We start from the raw sequence: 9,666 nt of genomic DNA, 5'->3' as shown, positions 1-9,666 counted from the left end.
GTAGCTGCCGACCTCCCGGACTCACTCTCGGATGGCGGTTGGGCACTGACGAGTGTGGTCTGTCTCCAGGACGTGTTGCTCAGCACTAGGGACCCACACGTGAGTAAGGCTCCATTCGTGTGGGGACAGAGGGGGCAGAGTTTAAAGATCAGGAAGCAAACACTGAAATAACATGTTACAGAATCCAGAAAGGGAGCTGAGGGGGTCCTTGAAGGAACCGGAGGGATTAGACATGGGGGGGGGTTCCTCACAGGAGAAATGCCATAAGCAGAGATGTGTCCACGGAGCCATGGCCGAGGGACGTGGCTGGTGCAGGGGTCACACGTGGAGGGTGGTGATGGAAGAGGGAGGCCGAGTGGCCAGGGTGGGGCTAGGAGAAGAGGGCCTGGAAGGCCAGGCAGGGGGTTATTCAGTGGGCAAAAAGGAAACGTTCTAGAAGGATTAGCCAGGAAGATGGGAATGCGCTGTGATCCAGGTGGTGATCTAGAAAACCAATCTGGCGTCCGTGTATATGTGGAAAGAGACTGAAAACAGGAAGTCAGGTGACGGTAGTAACCCACACATGCTTTACCTCTTCACAGTCTAGAACCTTCCTCTGCCTGTCCCCCCCCCACCCCTTTTCATGGTTAACTTCAGTGTCTCTCAAGTCTTGGCTTAAATGCCACTTCTGGGGAGGCCTCCCTGACTGACCCCAGATTTTTGGGGGTCCCTCCACACCCACTTGCTTTGTCATAACTACCTCATTGTGTTTTGTGTGTAGTTAAAACAAAAGCATCAAATACCACATAACAGCCGTGTGAAGGATATTCACCATTTTGTGCAAATGGTACCGCCTTCCATCTGCAAAAGTCTTATCTTAGAAAACTGAAAGTCTGCATCCATCAACCGCTCCCCTCTTCCCTCTTCCCCATCCCCTGACGACCACCCTTCCGTTTTCTGTCTCTATGAATTTGACTACTCTGAGGTGCCCCATATAATAAGTAGAATCCTACAGTGTTTGGCTTCTAGTGTTTAGTATTTACTATTCAAATACTGGCCGTTTCACTGCATCCACCAAGTGGGAGGGGGGCATGTACATGTGTCTGTACAGCCGCGCACACACCCTGGGGCCAGGCAAGCAAAGGGGAGAGGTCGCAATTATATTTTGGGGACTGTGGATGGAAAGGAGAGGATGGGGGGTCACCATCACCTCAGATCTTTTCCCTGGTCCTCGGCAGGGACGTCACCACCACCCCCACCGTCTTATCCCACTTCGCTCTGCCTATTACACAGATGTCTAATGATGCAAGTATGCACTGGGGTCCTGAGCCCCTGCTGACCTGTGTCTGGCGCACTTGATTGTCCCCAGGCCCCAGTACTGCCCTGGAGCAGGGGCACTAAGTCTTCAATAAATACCTCCGCCTGGGAAAACCAACCAAATCAGTATAAACAAGACCTGGGAGCCGGAAATAGCTTATGCTGGGAGATGTTTAATAGAATTGCCATGTCCCTTGCCATAAATCGACGACCCAGGGACCCATAAGGCATTTAGGGTGTGGTTAGGATGATAAAGTACAATGTGATCATATTGATTTTCAGTATAGAAATTCGAAATGGAAGAGCCAAATCGAACACTTGTGTGTTATAAGTGAACTTTAAAATTGTTCCTGGTGGAGCATCTGGGGGGGCTCAGTCATTAGGTGTCTGACTCCTCGTTTTGGCTCATGTCATGATCTCACAGTTCATGAGTTCGAGCCCCACTTCAGGCTCCGTGCTGACAGTGCAGAACCTGTTCGGGGTTCTCTCTCTGTTCCTCCCCATATGCTCTCTTGCTCGCTCGCTCGCTCTCTCTCAAAATAAAACTTAAAAATAAATAAATAATAAATAAATACAATTGTTCCTGGAAGTCAGAACGCTTTGTTGAGATGTAGACACACTGAAGACATGAATCCACACTGAACTTCCAGCATAGACTATACATTTGGAAGCAGGATCCGTCAAAATTGAGTTAAGTTCGCACTTTGAGTTCCTCTCTACCTCTACCGGTGACAATGATAGATAAAGCATAAAAACAGAACACTAGAAATATATAGCCAAGCTTAGAATGCCTGGGGGGCTCAGTTGGTTAAGCATCTGACTCTGATTTCAGCTCAGGTCATGATTTCATGGCTTGTGAGTTTGAGCTCCGCGTCAGGCTCCGCATTGACAATGCAGAGCCTGCTTGCGATTCTCTCTGTCTTTCTCTGTCTCTCTCTCTCCCTCTCTCTCTGCCCCTTCCCCACTTGAATGTGCACGCTTTCTCTCAAATAAATAAGCTTTAAAAATAAAAATATAAAAATATATAGCCAAACTCAAAAAAGAAAGAAAGAAGTACCTCCATGGACTATAAATGTATCAACTTCGGACGGGTTCAGAGTACTCCATGGGAGAGAGAAAACCAAAAACCAGGATCACTGCAAAGCTGCACAGATTCAAACCCTGAGCAATGAGGTGGCTTCTCGCAGTCTCTGGATATTGGGTGGAATCTCTCCCACCTCCACAGATATGTGGTCCAGGTGACAGTCTTAGCATATCTGTTTTATCCAAAATGTGTTTAACGGAGTGATCTCCCACCCACCCTGGCTCAGGGTGCTTTTAGTGCTACTTCCGTCTGAAGGAGCGTCCTTCTGTGAGCCTCGCTCTTCTCCTGTAAGGCTGGCCACAGACGGAGGAGCAGCCAGCACACAAAACTACTGTTAGTGATGATTTCAGAGCATCCTGGGCTCTTCACATCCACGAAGCAGGAGTTAGGGCTCTGCACCAGGCGCTCGCTCCTGGTGCTTCCCTTCTCCCCTCCTGGGGACGGGTGGAGGAGGTCCTTCACGAAGGGCGTGTTCTCATGGGAAGGTTGTTACCACCAGAAAGGCCGTATTTTATTCTTCAGCCTTCTTTAATGGGGAAGGGAGTCCCACTTCAGTCTCGGTTTTTATACAGTGATCTTAGATCCAGTGATGACTCTTGCATTAAGTGTTAAATCCACAGTGAGTAGGTGAATTCATTCCAGCCGACGTGACATTGAGGCAGCTGCCTAAAAATGACTTTAAATGACTATTTGAGGGTCTTCAAAGGGATAAATTAATGAATCTATAAAAGCATTAAAAAAAGCTATGGAACAAAATAGGCAGACATTAAACAAGAACAGGGGAATATGAAAAAGAACCTGTAATAAATTGTAGAATTGAAAAATAAATTCACTAGGGTAAGAAAAAAAAAAACTGTTCTTCTGTATTGGACACAAAAGAAAAAGTAGCAAATTGAGAGATAGCACCAGTAATTTACCCAGAAGCGAACACAGCAAAATAAAAATAGATAACTAAGAGAGTTCAAGAACCCAGGTGCTGGAGAGAAAGGTTCCAGCTGGTCCCCGGGGGGTCTAACAGTAGTCTGGAGGACGAGAATATAGAAGATGAGGGTGGATGATAGTTAGAAATGTTGGCTGAGAACTTTTCCTCATATTGAAAGAATAAACACACCAAATACTGAGCCAGATACCTGAAAATAAGTCACCCCTAGAACCGCCATTAGGAAGCTGCAGAAAATCAAGAGTAAAAAGAAAAAAACTCAAAGCTACATCAGAAGCAAGATAGGTTTTTGCAACAGAATGTTAGATCAACACTGGACCACTCACTCACTCATCCGCGGTCTCAGAAGCCAGGAAACTTCTCATGGAAAAACATGGTCCATGTGCCAAAAGGGAAAAAAAAATACCATTCAAAATTCTTCATACAGCTTAACTATCATTCACGAGTAAGGCCAAAATACAATCTTTTCAGATCTGCAAAGTCTCCGGGTATTTGCTGTTCACAGATCCTCGCTGAAAAGACTACCAAAGGACCTACTTCAGCAAGAAGAGAAGTGAACACCAGGGGCTAAAATGGTGTGTGAACAAAGGAGGCTCTATCGGGGGAAGGGAGAGGATATATTGGTAGATTCACTGTGGACTGTAAATCTGGGTGAGAAATTACCTTGAAGATGCTTCAGATAAGGAGGAAATGTTGAAACACGAGCCAAAACAAAGAAAGAATTCACCAGTGTAAAGAAGAAAATACTTGGTCTGCTCGAGATCTTTGTTCAACCGTCCGGCAGAGGAGGGATGAGTGACCCGCACCTATTGATTGATTTATACTCCAGTCTTATGCCAGGAAAGATTCAGGTTTGCTGGCTTGCAGCTCTTCCTGGTCTGTCCTTCATGTTCAGATCTAGGCGCTTCCCCAGGGGGTCACTGGCAGCCTTTTGATTGAACCTTTGGCACTAATCCCAGGGAGAGCCCTCCATGTTCAAATGAATCATGGCATGTGGGGTTATTTAGCAAGCCAGTCCCTCTAGTCTTCTGGACAAACACACTAAAGACTTCTAGAGAAACACAAAGGAGCATGGGACCTGTGAAAACTTCTGTGGCACCAACGAACATGTAAGACCCCAAAGGAAAATCTTCCTCAAATAAGTTAACCTCAAGATAAGACTGTTTTCTGTTTCCAGTGAGCTAAAGGAATTCACTATATCAATCAACAGGACAGTATAAAAAGAGAATGCAACAAAATGAAACCCATAATAGCTGAAAGTGGGTCTTCATTAAAGCGCAGGGGGCACCTTCATTAAACCTGGGTGGTTCAGTTGGTTAAGCATCCGACTTTTGATCTCAGCCCAGGTCTTGATCTCAGGGTCATGGGTTCAAGCCCATGTGTCAGGCTCCACTACTTTAAAAAAAAAAAAAAAGCAGTAAGAGCAGAATGAAAACTACAGAGAATCTATTCATCCAAATAGATAATAATGCCAAAAATTATATACCAAGAGCCAGATAAGTCAATACGAAATATTTCAAATGAGGCAAAGGAAGACAATAGCTAAGTACAGGACAGCAACCTGACAGCCACACTGTGAATAGAACATTCTTAATAAAGAAGGAACAGCTGGCTAAGAATAGGTTATAAAAGTTCCCAGAATTTAGCAGGGGGTGGGTTGGAGGGGATTAAACTTGGAGATCAGTACAATTTGCCATATCCCGGATAAGATCAATTAAAAGGGAACAGTATTAACACATATCCTCATACATTTTTAACCCTCAAGGGGGAAAATGTACATTTAATCAGATCATCAGCTGGAGAAGTGGAAAGGTCAAAGGGGTTAAAATCAAGCTTGTTTTATACATCTCTTCTAAAATGGCCCACGTAAAAAGAGAGAGGAGACATGCCTATAGTCCACTAGGATGTAGCTATGACCCATGAGGATTTCATTTCTAGTCACACGTCATTCATATCTAAGGGAAATAGAAAACATTTGAAGATTTGCAGGGACTTGAAAACATGATAAGCTTAGTGCTGCTTACGGAGATATTCTTCAAGAGTGTCCAAATCATTGTGGTCCACATTGGGGAGACAATCATTCATTGCAAAGTGACGGTGGAAAAAATAGTGATTGTTACTGAAATTAAGTGATGGAGTGAAGTGTAAAAATTGACAGTAGGTTTTTACCATTAATGGGGGGAAAGTGTTACCGATACCTAAATAACTGATGCAGATATTGGAACAAAAGGAAAAAACATCTTAAAAGAATAAAAAGCAGGCATTTTGTATTGCGGTATGCAGCTTCTAAGAGGGCCCCGTAGAGCTCTTCCTCCAGGGTTTCGGGTCTTTGTGGAATCTCTTACCCTGTAGCATGAACTGGGCCTGATGATATGCTTCGACCGAAGTACAGCAGAAGTGATGGGCTGTTTCTTCCAAGATTCGGTGATGGAAGGACTCTGGCTTCCATCTTGCTTACGTCCTGAGACTAAAAGTTCGTTGCCTTCAGCCGCTACATTTTAGGATAATTTGTTACGTGGCAGTATATGCCTATTATCTGATTCACTCTTTGAGTTTAGAAGAACAGGAAAAGTGAGGAAAGAAGAGAAAGGCTCAGAAGGGCTTCACATTTCTTTGTTCCATGAAGGGGAGTCAGAAGAAACCAGCTTTGATAGAGGACAGAGGTTTACAACATGTTTCACGAAAATTATTACGAGGGTGAACGATATAGTGATGGACTTCCAAGCAGCCAAAAGTAAATAGGGCCACTTTCATGTATCGGCACAATAAACAGAAAAGAAACACTAAGAAAGCAGGAAATGAGATCTCTAATGGCAGAATGAAGGTAACATTTAGATCGAGTACTAGTTTAAAGAACCAAGAGTCTCGGGTTGGTTTAAAAAAAGAGAACCCAAAAATATTGACTTATTCCACAGACAAGCATCTATTGAGCGCCTCCTGGGATGCCCGGTGAGCCGGGCGGACTCCTTCTAATAGTGAAGACAAACAGGTAATTGCAACACAGAATTGAAAGTGCAGCCACCAGGAGAGTACCGGACATGAGAAAATTTGATTGATGTGACTCTTTCCATCTTGGTATTGTTAACTGTTTCTGTTTGGAACAATCCACATCTCAGCACCTTCCTCCAAGTAGCCTTCCAAGATTCCCTAACCCTAACACACACACACACACACACACGACTGCAACGAAAATTTTTAATTCTCTATTACTAGGTTGTGACAGATTAAATAAATAGAGTATGCACCAAAGAAGAATTATAGAATAGAGAATATGGATAATGCAATGTCAAGGTAGAATTAGTAGATGACATTTTGTAAGCAGAAACAGTTATTTTTGACTAATCCCCTTCAATAGGTTCAAACGAGTAGGAATTACATCAGCCATAATCTCTGGTCATGTGTCATAAAGTGATAAATCGTAAGTTAAAGACAGAAAAAGCCATTGATTAACTGAAAAGCCTTATATATTATCTGGCTCAAAGAAAAATAGTATAAAAAGAGACGGTTTAGAAAAAATGCTTATGGAAATATTACACAAGAAGACATAGGAAATGGGAGTAATGATATATGTTGAACTCACAGAATGAAATTAATTTTTTGAAAAAATTTAGCCTTCAACTTGACCTTCCAAAAATAGAACAAAAAAGAAGTCCATGGGGCACCTACGTGACCCAGTGGGTTAGGTGTCCAACTCTTGATTTTATCTCAGGTCATGATTTCACAGTTTGTGAGATCAAGCCCTGCATCAGGCTTCTCAAAGATAGCATGGAGCCTGCTTGGGATTCTCTTTCTCTCTCTCTCTCTGCACACCCCCCTCAGGTGTGAGCCCCAGCTCTCTTTCTCTCAAAAATGAATAAACTTAAAATAAGAGAAATTCTAAGAAAAATGGGAGGAAGGAAATAATAAAGCCAAAAGAAGCTGATTCTTTGAACAAATAACATCGACAAGATAGTAGCAAATCCAATTAAGAAAGAAAAAAGGCAAAATTAGGATTGAGAAAGTCAACATAATAAAAGCGATAATATATTTTTAAGTGATTATGTAATTGTACAAATCTATGTGCTATTGAATTTTAAAATAGCAATTAGATGGACATTGCTCCCTAAATAAATAATTGAAATAAAAGAAACAGAACACTTAGAAGAATATGAATAGAAAAAATACATATAAAAACAAAACGATATCTGTCACCAGACATCGGGAATAAGTGAATATAAAGGTGAATCCTATCAAATCTTAGAAACGCAGAAATTGCTGTGTTAGAAAATTTTTTTATTTTTAATTTTTTTAAGTAGACCTCACACCCAGCGTGGAGCCCAGTGTGGGGCTCAAACTCACGACCCTGAGACTAAGACCTGAGCTGAAATCACGAGATGGACGCCTAACCAACTGAGCCACCCAGGTGCCCCAGAAAACCTCTTCCGTGGCACTGGGAAAAGTGGGAAGCTACCAATTGATTGTATAAAATAAACGTGTCCATGGAGTCCAGGCTTCTTTGACTTACGTGGTATAGGCCAATCTCCTTTATAAACATGGATACAAAAACCTAAGATGGGCTAGAAGGCCACGGGACACTGAACTCCACAGTTTAGCCCCTCAATAGCCACTCCTCGAGGGCCTGCTACTGGGCACAGGTGCGCCTCCCAAGCACCGCGCTGAACCCTGGGGAATATTCTGTGAGTAAGTTCTGACCCTTGGCATCCAGGACCTCCAGCGTATTCTCAGAGCGCAGCAAGGAGTGGGGGGGCCTCTGCCCCGGCGTGAAAAGGGAAAACGGGGCTCTCAGCACAGGCTCCGCAGAGGACAGTGTGCTTGAGTGAAGTCCCAAAGAACCGGAAGGGAGGTGTGGGGAGCGATGTTCCATCTGAGTGCGTGGGGGGCGAGGAGAGGAGGCGGCCGTGCTGCCCACGACTGAGCCTCCCATGTCTCGTGTTGTAGTCATCGGCTCGAAACCAAAGGAGGCAGAGTGTGAAGCATGAAGAAAGCAGGTGGCTGTGGACAGAACCTGGGGGGCATGGGAAGGGCAGGTGGAGGAAGAGGAGCCCCCGAAGGACATGGAGAATACCTGGTGAGAGAGGAACAAAGAGAGCCAAGAACCCAGGATGTCACAGCGTGCGGGAGACTGTGGCCCACAGAGACCGGTGGGCGGGAGGCAGGTGACACGAGAAACTGAGGAAGACCCATTAGATCAGAAGTCGAAGATGGAGACCGCAGGTGTGGACGAGCGGGAAAAGTCTGGGCACAGAGAAGAGAAAGTGGAGGAGGTATGTGATCACGGGTGTGGTCTGGTTTTGGCTTTCAAGGTTGTTTCAGATATTTGCTGCTGCGTACCTAACCACTCTAGAACTTTTTTTAAATATTTTTTTTAAATTTTTTTAATGTTTTATTTATTTCTAGGAGAGAGAGAGAGACAGCGTGAGCAGGGGAGGGTCAGAGAGAGAGGGAGTCACAGACTGAAACAGGCTCCAGGCTCTGAGCTGGCAGTCAGCACAGAGCCCGACGCGGGGCTCGAACCCACGAACCGCGAGATCATGACCTAAGCGAAAGTTGGACGCTCAACCGACTAAGCCACCCAGGCGCCCCTAAGGTTTATTTATTTTTGAAGGAGAGAGAGAGACAGAGCGGGAGCATGAGAGGGGCAGAAAGAGAGGGAGACACGGAATCTGAAGCAGCTCCAGGCTCTGAACTGTCAGCACAGAGCTGGAGGCGGGGCTCGAACCCACGAATCACGGGATCGTGACCTGAGCCAAAGCCGGACGCTTAACCGACTGAGCCACCCAGGCGCCCCTAAAACTTTTGACTTAAAACAAGGATTTGTTATTTCTCAGGATTCTGGGAATGAATGTGCCAACTCCCCTGCTGGTCACTCTTGGAGCTGTATGCAGCTGGTGGGTCATCTGCTTGGGAGGATGGGGACACGTGGCTTCTCCATGTGGTCTCAGGACCTCTCTCCCAGAGTGGTCGCTCATGTGCCAGGGCCTCCACGTGACCATTCTCTTTAGCAGAACAGTCTAGACTTCTTACAACATGGTGGCTGGGCTCTAAAAGGGAATCATCCAGGAGAGCTAAGCTCAGTGTGCACGCACTTGCCAAGGCTCTCCTTGCACCACACCTGCTAATGTCCTTTTAGCCTAAGCAAATTACATGGTCAAGCCTAGAGTCCACCTGGGATGACCCAAGGGTGTGCATCCGGGGAGAGCTGGGGATCTGTGAATATAATAGTCCATTGTCAGGGTGTTTTATCCCTTAACGTGGGAGAGAGTTAAAAATGTTTATAGGCAGAGCCCAAACTAATTGAAAAGGAGACATTGAAGATACAGCAGAGATTCTTACTAATAGGGTCCTG

General features: G+C 44.9%; 1 pseudogene; it reads right to left on the bottom strand.

Annotated features, from left to right (window-relative positions):
• Nucleotides 1–2,619: 2,619 nt before the first annotated feature.
• LOC144240038 (small ribosomal subunit protein eS27 pseudogene) lies at nt 2,620–7,854 on the bottom strand (annotated as a pseudogene).
• Nucleotides 7,855–9,666: the final 1,812 nt, after the last annotated feature.

The sequence above is a fragment of the Crocuta crocuta genome, unplaced genomic scaffold, assembly GCF_008692635.1.
Source record: "Crocuta crocuta isolate KB4526 unplaced genomic scaffold, BGI_CrCroc_1.0 scaffold7, whole genome shotgun sequence".
In the NCBI taxonomy this organism is placed as follows: domain Eukaryota; kingdom Metazoa; phylum Chordata; class Mammalia; order Carnivora; family Hyaenidae; genus Crocuta; species Crocuta crocuta.
The sequence above is the reverse complement of the archived record's forward strand: the minus strand, read 5'-3'. Positions and strand labels throughout refer to the sequence as shown.